This window comes from Elephas maximus, chromosome 11, assembly GCF_024166365.1.
Source record: "Elephas maximus indicus isolate mEleMax1 chromosome 11, mEleMax1 primary haplotype, whole genome shotgun sequence".
Taxonomy (NCBI): domain Eukaryota; kingdom Metazoa; phylum Chordata; class Mammalia; order Proboscidea; family Elephantidae; genus Elephas; species Elephas maximus.
Genome location: NC_064829.1, coordinates 65,840,405 through 65,852,560, shown reverse-complemented (window position 1 = coordinate 65,852,560; position 12,156 = coordinate 65,840,405). Strand labels below are relative to the sequence as shown.

Genomic DNA, 12,156 nt, shown 5'->3' with positions numbered 1-12,156 from the left:
CGTTAGAAGCCAACCCAGGGACTCATCAATGATTTTTAGGACCATGATTAAAATACGACGCAGCAAAACACACAATTGAAATATCAGTGAGAATGCACCTATTGAATGTGTGCTCACCAGTTAATAACAAAAGCTCTTCCCACGGGCTAGTGCAGGACCATGCTCCCTGTTCTCTCTGCCCAGTCATGGAGCCTTCCCATTATATCTGTAACCATCCACAGCTGAAAGTGGGTCTGAAGCTTTAACCCCAATCGAATTCCTTCCTTGCTCCATCTGGACTGCAGCATTTTTGAGTTACTCCAAGGGGTGGGGAACAGTAAGAACCTGTTGGACCCTTAGATTTCATTAAGAATATTATTCTTAATGGTTCCTCAATGGTCCCCACAATCCCCAATGGTTCCTCAATGGTCCCTTCACCAGAGGACCAAAGAAAAGAAAAGACAAAGAAAGAAGAAAGATGAATAATTTAGACCTGCTGGATAATTGCAATTATGTTAGAGAGGAATGAATGGGGAGGGAGAAAGTGTGAGAATCACATTCAAGAATGTTAGTTGAAGTGCCAAAGATTAAGGAGTTGGAAAAACGAAACGAGGTAAAGTTCTCTTTCCCCTCCACTCCTCCTTCCAAACAAAACAAAACAAAAATGTGCAATTAACCAATATCACCAATTACGTTTAATAAGAGTCTGGAAAATAATGAGTTCCAGCAAGGGGAAACAGAATGGATTAATAAGGGAGGCGGTTCTTGTCCTCCGGAGCAGTGCCAGGTGCACCAGTCACTCTCAAATTGGTGTCCATGGACCAGCAGCATCAGCGTCCCCAGTACCTGTAAGATATGCAAATTCTAGGGCCCCACCCTGAACCTACTGACTCAGAAACTCTGAGGGTGGGCCCAGTGGCTCGTTTTAACAACCCCTACAGGTGATGCCCATGCTCACTGAAGTCTGAGATGCCCTCGGCCACAGATGTATACAATATTCCTGCCTCGTTGACCATCCCCACTGGGGTGTGAAGACACTCCCTGACATCTGCTCCCTGTCCTCAGCTGCTGTTGCCCATCTTCAACTCTCTGTCTCTGTTCATTCTCTTGGCCCTTCCTTAGCCAGTTGTCCAGTCATTCTGACTCATGGCAACCCCATGTGTGTCAGAGCAGAACTCTGCTCCATAGGTCCTCGATGGCTGATGTTTTGGAAATAGATCCTTCAGGACTTTTTTCTGAGGTGCCCCTGGGTGGACTCTAGCCTCCAACCTTCAGTTAGCAGCTGAGGGCATTAACTGTTTGCACCACCCAGCAATGTCCTTGACTTATCTGCTTCCTCACCTTCTTTCAAAGTCTTCCTTCAAGTTTCTTCTCCTCCACAGGCCCCTGAGCCACTGCAGCCCTGGAGACCCTCTCTGCTCTGAAGTCATATATGCTACCATCTGGAACTCTCTCTGCTTTGGCCTGCCTATTTGAGACATCAATTTCCTCTAACCACTAGAAGTGTCTTGCAGGCAGCCCCCTGCCCTCCCTGTTGCCGTGTCTCCCTCCCCACCATCCCTTGCACACCTGGAGTGACTGCCAGGTGGTGGGCCCAGAAAACTTCCTCCACAGATCCCAGAGCTTGTTTGTAAGTCAGAATGGGAAGCCTGGGGCAGGATGGGGGGACCTCAGTGTCCTCCCAGGATTTCCCTGCTGGCACACAGCCATGGTGCAGCCCTCCCTGTCAGGCTCCTTCAAGTTATTCCCCACGTGGATTAGAGGCTGAACACAAGCAGAATACAAAAGACAAAAGACAGGCAGCGCGTTGCTGTCAGAGTCTATAAAAGTCTGGGAAGTGACAGCAGGAGCTCCTGCCTGCTGCTGCTGCCCTGAAACCCAGAAAGAATCAATTTCAGACCCAGGGCCAAGGGGTGCCCCAGGGGGCGTGCCTGTGACAGGCTTGGACTCTGCCCAGACCACAGACCCACCCAGCCCCCTACCCAGCCAAAGCAGGAAGGGGAGGAGGGAGGGGCACCTTGTAGTTTATATAGGGACTCTCTCGGTCTCTCTTTCTCTTTCATTCCTTCTCTGTCTCGTTCTGTTTTTCTCATGGTTTCTCTCTCATTTTCTCTGTGTCTCTTGTTCTCTCTGTCCCTATCTCTCTTCTCTTTCATTCTCTGTATCTCTTGTTTTTCTTCCTTTCTTTCTCTCTGTTCTCTCTCACTGGCTCCTACTTCTCTATCCCTTCTCTGAAATCTCCTTCACTCATTACTGAGGCCACAACTAATATAAATTGTTTTCTTTCTTTGTGAAAACTGGATTTTGACTTTGTGGATAGGGATGGTGTGAAATTCCTCTTTGGATTCTAAGTTTCCTTCCCCCAAATCCACATTTTCAACGAATGCTTGTAGTTCATTGATAAACACTACATAAAAAAACACTACATACAGCCCCAGAAATTACATTCATTTTTCCTTCTGGATTGCAGGAAAGGAGTTATTTTTCAGGGACCCGTGAGCATGTGGGTACCTGCATATGTGTGCATATGACGAGCTATCTCAAGACACAGCACTGGCTTCATTTATTTGTTTATTTAATTTCAGAATGTTGCCCACTCATGGAAGTTAGTGTTTTCCATTTAACACACTCATTTGGTGGAAATAGCCTAGAGTTGCTGGATTTAGCAAATAAAATATAGGACATCCAATAAATAGGAATTTTGAATAAACAACAAATAATTTTTTAACTTATGTGTGTCTGCCAAACATTGCAATATACTAAAAAAGCATTTGTTGTTTATTTGAAATTCATATCTACCGGTATCTTACATCTTATCTGGCAGCCCTATCCCAGGACAATTCAAGTAGAAGAGGGGAAGGGGAAAAATGATAGAAAAACCTTTAAGTGTTTATTATACTTTATTTAGAAAAAAAAAAGGTGCAAAACCAAAACCAAAAATTACTTCCACAACCCATTCCTTAAAAGCAGAAGTCAGGCTCCTTTTCTGTTAGTGCAAAGGTGTAGGCGCCAAGATGGGGTCTCAGATGGAGTGATTTTAAATCTCCAAAAGAGCTTAGCTGTTTTTGTAAAAAGGAAAGTTGGCAACTGATTAGTGCCGATGTGGCCCAGCTGCTCTTTTGTACTTTGAAAGAAACAATTAAAATGGTTGGGACATTAAACATTAAAGAGCTGGGTTGTTCGTATTCCGAAGCTAATTTTATAAGGAGCCTGATACCTGGGGAAGGAAGGGAAACTTTCAGACAGGATGTGACTTCTGCCAAGCTCTCTGCCTTCAAGGGTCTAAAAGTTTGCATAATTCAAATCGTTCACAGGTAAGTACTAGAGATAAATACTTCAGAGAAGGAAGCTCTTTCTTAAAAGAACTTGAAGATTCCAAATGCAGAATTATTGTTTCACATTTTAATTTATCCTGAGAAATTTAATATATTTTGGAAAAGATTTCCAGAGCTAGTTTCTTTCTACAAATTTCTGAGCCCCTGTGATGTGCCAGGCACAGGGTTGTTATGGATTGAATCATATCCCCCTACTCAACTCTGTACCTGTGGCTATAATCCCATTAGGGAATAAAATTTTCCTTGTTATGTTAATGAGGCCATATCAGTATAGGGTTATCTTAAACCTAATCATTTTTGAGATATAAAAAGTACAGATTAGGCAGAGAAACAAGGGAGCACAGATAGGGGGAGATAAATGCCACATCACAGAAAGAAAGCCGAGGAACTGAGGAGCAGAAGCTGAAAAGAGACTAGGACCGTCCCCCAGAGATCACAGAAAGAGAAAGCTTTCTCCTATACCCTTCTCCTGAACTAAAACTTCGAGTCTCCTAAACTGTGAGAAAATAAATTTGTTTTTTAAAATCATCCACTTGCGGTATTTCTGCTATAGTAGCGCTAGGTAACTAAGACAGTGGTTAAAGATAAAAAATGAAAAAACCAAATTCTTACCCTCAAGGAAACTTACGTTTAAGTGGGACTACAGATCTCTAAACAGATAGCACCTGCGGTGAGGCAGTGGCAAGCAAGGGTTAAAGGTGTGGGCTCTGCACTTGGATATGGCGCAGGTGGCTGGTGTCTGAGCCTTGATTTCTGAATTTGTAAAATGGGAATAAAGGTAGGAATTGACTTGCAGGCAATGAGTTTTGTTGTTTTTGTTACTTCATTAAATTGTGAGGATTAATTACAATCATTAAAGCAAAACACTTAGTACAGACCTGAAGAAAACAAGAATCCTCCCAATTGGACTGAAAACAGCATGCGTGATAAGTGAAGAAATTAAAGTTGCCAATGATTTCATTCTACTTGGATCAACAATCAATGGCCACGGAAACAGCAGTCCAATTTACATTGGGCAAATCTGATGCAAAAACCAAAACCAAACCTGTCACCATGGAGTTGATTACAACTCATGATGATCCCATGTGTTACAGACTGGAACTGCTCCATCAGGTTTTCTTGGCTATAATCTTTACATATCACCAAGTCTTTCTTCTGTGGCACCATGGGTGGGTTCAAACTGCCAACCTTTCAGTTAGTTGTCAAGTGCAAACTGTTTGCACCACACAGGGACTTCTGCAAAAGACCTCTTTAAAGTTTTAAAAAGCAAAGGTGTCACTTTGATGAAGTGCACCTGACCCAAGCCATGGTCTTTTAAATCACCTCATATGTATGAGAAAGCTGGACAATGAAAAAGGAAGACAGAATTGATACATTTGAGTTGTGGTGTTGACGAAGAATATTGAATACACCGTGGACTGCCAGAAGAACAAACAAATAAATCTTAGGAGAAATATAACCAGAAAGCTCCATAGAAGCAAGGATGATGAGACTCAGGCTCACCTTCTTTGGACATATCATCAGGAAAGACCAAAGGGAGTCAGTGAAAATGAGGGATACCCTCAATGAGATGGACTGTCACAACAGCCACAATAATGAACTCAAACCTGCCATCATGATAATAGTGCAGGACCAGGCATCTTTTCATTCTGTTATACATAAGGTCACCATGAGTTACAGCTGATCTGATGGCAAATAACAACAACATTATTATTATAAGTGCTGGCATGCCTTTTGGGATTTATGGGAGCACAGAGCAAAGAGACTGTCACTTTGCCTGGTTGCAGAGATGGGGGAGGGTATGGTGGGCATGTTCCCCAAGAGGCTGGGTCTTAAAGGACTTTGCCAAGTGGTGGAGGGCATTCCCTTCGTGATGCACGGAGGGAGCATGGTGTACAGAGGGACAGCAATAGTCGTGGATAAGGCTGTCACATGGGAACGACGGTGTTTGCAGCAGCTGAGGTAGCCAGGGGCCTGATTATTATGTATCTCGTGAACCTTGCTGGGAGTTTGACTTGTTCTAGAGGTGTAGGACAATTCCGACGGAATTTAAAGAGGGCAGGGACATAATCTATATTTTTAAAGCCATCTCTAACTTTTGGGTAGAGAATGAATTGGAAGTGGACAGAGGGAAGGCAGGGAGATAATTTAAGCAACCATTTCAATGTTGTAAGGAGTAGATGGTAAGAGCCTGAATTAAGGTGTTGGTCTAGCGTATAAAGAAGATGATAGTGATGCCAACAGTATTTAGGAGATCGATTCATCTCAGGGCTTGGGACAGACTAAGAGTGAGAGTGCAAGGGAAAGGGAAGGGTCAAGGATGACAGCCAGTTTCTGACTTGGAGTTGTGTGAATACTCAGATGGAGAACAGATTCAGGAATGTGACTGGGGATATAGCGAGATGTGAAAAATGCATTCTATTTTTATTTACTGAGTTTGAGGTGCTTATGGGTCATTCAGAAACCCTGGTGGTGTAGTGGTTAAGAGCTACGGCTGCTAACCAAAAGATTGGCAGTTTGAATCCACCAGGCGCTCCTTGGAGTCTCTATGGAGCAGTTCTACTCTGTCCTATAGGGTTCCTATGAGTCGGAATCAGCTCAATGGCAATGAGTTTGATTTTTTTTTTTTTTTGGTATGGGTCATTCAGGTGGAGACGTCTGCTTAAGAAGTCCAAAGAAATAGGGGCCGGAGGCTGGAGACAGATCTGGCTGAAGACAGAGAATATAGGTGGTGTCATGGATTGAACTGTGTCCCTCCAAAATATCTGTCAACATGGCTAGATCATGATTCCCAGTTGTATGATTATCAACCATTTTGTAATCTGATGTGATTTCCCTATGTGTTGTAAATTCTATTACTATGATGCAATGAGATGGATTAGTGGCAGTTATATTAATGAGATCCGAAAGATTAGATAGTGTCTTAAGCCAATCTCTTTTGAGATATAAAAGAGAGATGTGAGCAGTGAGACATGTGGACCTCATACCACTAGAAGGCAGTGCCGGAGGAAGAGCGCATCCTTTGGACCCAAGGTTCCTGCATGGAGAAGCTCCTCGACCAGGGGAAGATTGACAAGGACATTCCTTCAGTGCCGACAGAGAGAAAAAGCCTTGCCTGGGAGCCGATGCCCTGATTTTGGACTTTTAGCCTACTAAACTATGAGAGAATAAATTTTTGTTAAAGCCATCCACTTGTGGTATTTCTGTTAAAGCAGCACTAGACAACTAAGACAGGTGGCAATTGCAAAGGTAAGCTTAGATGAGATGGTATCAACAATGGAGGAACATTCAGGGAGCCCATGAAAGGCACTGAGAAAAACAGCCAAAGAGTTGGGATGAAACCTCAAGAGCAGAGATCATAGCCTGCAAAAGAGAAAGTTTCAAGAAGACCATGAGGTCAAAAGTCACACCATGTTCCAAAGATGTCCTCTGGATTTGGTGGCCACTGGTGACCCTTGGATGGGGCACTGATCAGATGGAGGATTGTTACAATAGGAGGACTGTATTGTAACTAAGAGCTGCAAAGATAAACTGTATCCAGCTTCCACTATCGGAGAAGTGCAGGCCATAGAAAGGAAACTTAGCTTTTCAGAAGAAAAGTTCTTCTAAGATTTTAACTATCCTGAAGTTAAAATGGTTAAAGCTCTGAAATGCAGGTGCCATATTATTCTATGAGCCCCAGCATAACTCAGAGAGAGTAGCTTTCACCAAAAAAATTAACAAATTATGGACTCCATCAATAGTCTCACCCCATAGCCTCTAACATAGGAGTGCAGATGCTTTAGAAGGGTGAAAGCCCTGAATTTTGGAGGAAAAATTAAACATACCAAGACTTCAGTACACCAACCCCACCCACCCTCATTACCCCCATGATCAACACAATCATTCGGTTTTTTTTTTTTTTCAATTAATCATTGTTTATTGATAAACTAGTGTGTGAGTGGCCCTGTGCTAAGCATTACAGAACTTACTGTGTGTCTGGTACAATAACCAACCAGTTGTCATCGAGTTGACTCTGACTAATGGTGACCCCATGCATGTCAGAGTAGAACTGCGCTCCATAGGGTTTTCAATGGCTTTCTTCCAAGGTGCCTCTGGGTAGACTCAAATCTCCAATCTTTCTGTTAGCAGTCAAGCACGTTAACTGTTTACACCATCCAACACTCTAAATGTTTGCTACGACTGTTGCTGAAGATACCCAACATGGTTCCTGCTTTGGAAAGTTTACAATGTAGTTGGAGAGGGGAGATAAGACAACAAAGATAATTAAGGACATACATAAGCTCCATAGAGACAGGGGACTGTGTTCCCTACCTGGCACATAGGAGGGGCTCCATCAATATTTGTTGAACAAAGACACTTCATAGATGAAAGATGGGTGTCCCTATCATGTGTTAGAGGAGGTTGGAGGCTGGGAGAACATGGTGGATGGGAGAAGGCATTGCAGAAGAGATAGAACCTGAATTGAGTCTCATGTTATCCATTCACAGTGCATGTGCCCTTCACAGTGTGAGAGTTCTCCATCTTAGACAGCGAGCACCTATATGGATCAGAGAAGAAATCTATGTCGATCTCCAGGCACAGCCTCACACCCAGAAGGACACTTAATTAAACTTTGTTGTTTTTGTTGTTAGGTGCCCTCGAGTTGGTTCTGACTCAGAGCGACCCTATGTACAACAGAACAAAACACTGTCCAGTCCTGTGCCATCCTCACAATCGTTGTTATGCTTGAGCCCATTGTTGCAGCCACTGTATCAATCTGTCTCGTTGAGGGTCTTCCTCTTTTTTCTGACCCTGTACTTTACCAAGCATGTTGTCTTTCTCCAGGGACTGGTCCCTCCTGATAACATGCCCAAAATATGTGAGATGTAGAATTAAGCTTTAGGTAGTGACAACATGCCAATCATATTGCAGCATTCTGTTCCCTGCCTGAAAATGTTCACTGTCAAACACTCTTCCTCCTCCCCGAGTCTTTAATAACTTACTGGCATGGTTTCCTGCACAGCTCACTTGTGTGTTGTTTATCATAGCAGACATTAAGGTTACCATAATTATCCCATCACCTTTCGTCAGGGTTTAGGACTCAGAACAGTTCTCGCTGAGGCCTCAAACCACTGCTGCTGGCTACCGGGCACATTGGAAGGCCATTGGAGTAACTTCTCTGACCTCCTGCTGACCTTTGGGGATCAATGAACAATTAATTACTATCACCCGGCACAGCCCACTCTGGGAGAGATAGCACACTTCCATTTCTCAATTACAACTGGAGGTGCTCTGTTATAGATTGACTTATGTCGCCCCAAAATATGTATTGTCAATCCTAACCTCTGTGCTGTGGTTATAATCCCATTTGGAAATGGGTTTTCTTTGTTATGTTAATGAAACAGGATTAGTGTAGGGTGTATCTTGAGTCAATCTCTTTTGAGATATAAAAGAGATTAAACAAGCGAGCAGAGAAGCAGAGATGGGGAAGAGAGATGCCAAGCCACATGAAGATAGCCCAGATGCAGAAGCTCAGAAGAGATAAGGAAATTTCACAAGAGCTGACAGAGGGAGAAAGCCTTCCCCTAAGTCAGCACCCTAAATTCAGACTTCTAGCTTCCTAAACTGTGAGAAAATAAGTTTCTGTTTGTTAAAGTCATCCACCTGTGCTATTTCTGTCACAATAGCATTAGATAACTAAGACATGCCCCTTGGCTGACAGCTGCCTGTCGGCCAAGCCAAGCTCCTTGCTGATTTCAACCAGCCCCACATACCCACTACACACACACACACACACACACACACGCACACCTTAACTCAGACCAAGCCCATACCCTACTACACACATCCACATACGTAATCACATAGATCATGCCATCTCCCACCCACTACACGTATACAATTATCTTAGTGTCTGACTCAGATGATGCCCACAATTTTTATCATTATCAATTTTCTTAAGGTCTTATGTGGCCACCTATACCAATGTTGTCTAAGGGTAGGGATGGCCTCTCGAAAAGCCATGACTCAGAATGATTTTGTCTTCTCTGTACTTTCTGTGACACTTCTACAGACAGCAGCTTTGGTATTTTCCTCCTTCACCTTACATCTTCGTTGCCCCCTCCACCTCCATCCTAATGCTTTGTGCCCTGAAACCTCCCCATTCACCACGATCACATAACCTACACCTTTCCTAGCCCCTCCTCAGATAACAAAATGCCTTCAGTGTATCCCCTCCTTTCAAGCCCCCCTTCTGTCCACCACCAATAAGTAACTAAAGCTGGACTGATAAACTAAGATATCCATGGCTGCTGATAGCTTCAGATATCACTCCTGTAGTTAACTAGGATGTTTAATCCTAAACTCAAAAGAGTAAATATGGTGGCAATTTCAGGTGCTCTGGTTCAGTTGGGGGATGGGAATAGAAGCAGATTATTTTTGGTCATAGAAGCTCTGAAAACTCTCATATCTTACCAGGTGTGTGTTAACCTAGTTTATTTCCTCAATAAACTTTCTGAAAATTGTTCATTCTATTGGAAAGATTCACAAATGCATTAGCCAAGTTATTTATTTATTTATTTTTTGGGTGTGAGCAACAGAAACCCAATTTTTAAAAGTTGGGGAGGGGGATACATAGACTCAACTGAAAAACCAGAGCTATAACTGCTTCAGGCATGGTAGGACCCAGGTGCTTGAACAACGTAATCAGGACTTGATCTCTGGTTGGCGTTCCTCTGAAGCTGGGTCTCTCTGCAGGGGCTCCCCGACCAACTCCAGGCTTACATTGCCCACATAGTCAGCAATCTCCATGGAAAAGGAAGCTGCTAGTTCTGAGAAAGAGAAGTTCCAACAAAAGCCCCCATTTTTGAGCCAGTTACAGTGTCCAGGGGCCTGGAACCCTAAAGTACACAAAATCCCTCCCTTTCCAAACTCCTGACCCCAATACCCGGAGCAGACCCAGCCTGTGGCCAGTCATGGTCCCTGCTGACCCCAAAGGCTGGTTTAGCAACCATTTAGAGGTACCGGCAAACTCATGGCTTCTAGTCCCTTGTCAGAAGACAAACCCACCTTAAATTAATAATCAATGAACTATCCCTATCAGAGTACCTGACACACAGGAGGTGCTCACAAATAGAATAGTTGCTGAAATCAAAGAAACCAAAAGTGTAGAGTTAATTCTGACTCATGTGCTCCATAGGGTTTTCAAAGGCTTACTTTTAGGAACCAGATCACCAGGTTTTTCCTCTGAGGCACCTCTGGGTGGACTTGAACCTACAACTTCTTGGTTAGTAGTTGAGCACATACCTGTTTGCACCACCCGTGGATCCCACCATTATTAAAAGCATATGTTTATTATGCTCCTTCTTGTATTTCCACTCCCTCAACCCATGCCCAACACAGAGCAAATATTGGAATTAACATTTCCAGTTCTTTACTCCATTCTCTCACTTGCTTCTTCCTTGAGAGAAAGAGGGGCTTACCTGCTTGGTCAGATCAAGGAGAACCAGGCAGACCCATTGGGCCACTTTTGCCAGAAGCAGAGTCCCTGAGCGTCACATGGACCTGTCTTGCCAGTTCTTTGTTAGACCTGTCTGCCCTAATCTGGAGCTTGCCACCCTCCTCTGCTTCAGTCCCCACAAGGAGAGGCCCCTAGTCTCCATCCCCACAGGTCTGCCTCTACTGGCCTGTGGCTGAGTGTATAAGTTCACATTGGAGAGCCAAGTGGAAGACCCTGAGTTATACAGCCCAGTTTTATTACGGAGCCCTATGCTTTGGGTAATAAAATTGACACTTTGATCCCATTTAGCTCCTTAATTGGTTAGAACCTAAAGGAGAGAGAGCGCAAGTGGGTTGTGCCTCCACACCTTCATGCGCAACAATTGCAATAATAATTATTATTATTAATATAAGGATCTCTCCCCAAACTCAGAAGTGGTAGGGAAGTCAGGCCAATAGTGGCTTTGATCTCTCACTTTCCCTCCCTAGGACAACCGTCAGCCTTGGTGTTCCCCTACTGAGAACTAAGTCTTGTCCTTGACCCTCTGCAAAAATAATTGGAAAGCTGGAGAGTGGCAGGCCTCACACGGGAATCTGCACAGGGAGCCTTGGAGGTGTCTCCGTGTGGGGCCCTGGGGACTCGGCTGAGCCCCCCGGGAGGAAGAGGAGGAAAGAAAGGCAGTTCTTCCCATGCCCTCCCAGCTCCTGGCTCCCTGACGTGGAGGAAACGCACCGGCAGAGGCCTCCTCCAGCTGAACCAGAGATGTCATCAGTGGGTTTCAAGACCTACTCCAGGCCACGGAGGGATTTGTCAACACCTACTACACCACGATGGCCAAGTGGAGGCGTCTGCTGTCCCCGCTGTACACGGGGACAGCCCCCTTCCTTTGGAACAGAAACACCGTTTCAGGCAAGAATCCTTGACTGACTTTTTTGAAATGTCGCCTTCCAGTGAGTTCCAAATCAATGTGGTAGACTGCCAGCCCATTCATGATGAAGCCACACCAAGCCAGATCACAATCCTTGTTGTTATCTGTGGGACAGTGAAGTTTGAGGGCGACAAACAGTGGGACGTCAACCGGAGCTTCATCCTGAAGCCCAGGCCTCCCCCAGCCACACAGTGTGGGAGATCGCAAGTGACTGTTTCCGGTTCCAGGACTAGGTCAGCTGGTGGGGCGGAAGGCCTCTTTGCTTCGCCCCACACTGGGGGCTGCAGATCCCAAAGCTGTGGGGACACACGTTCGTTCCTGTTGTCCCACAGACACTGCAGCCCGGCATGCCAAGGTGGGACACTTTCGCATTTGCTCCAAGCCTAGAAGCACCTTTTCTGAGTATCCACTCGTTTGCCATAGTTGCCTCTTAA

General features: G+C 44.5%; 1 pseudogene; it reads left to right on the top strand.

The window, feature by feature from the left end:
• The first annotated feature begins 11,556 nt into the window (after window positions 1-11,556).
• Window positions 11,557-11,955, top strand: LOC126085948 (NTF2-related export protein 1-like; annotated as a pseudogene).
• The last annotated feature ends 201 nt before the right edge of the window (window positions 11,956-12,156 follow it).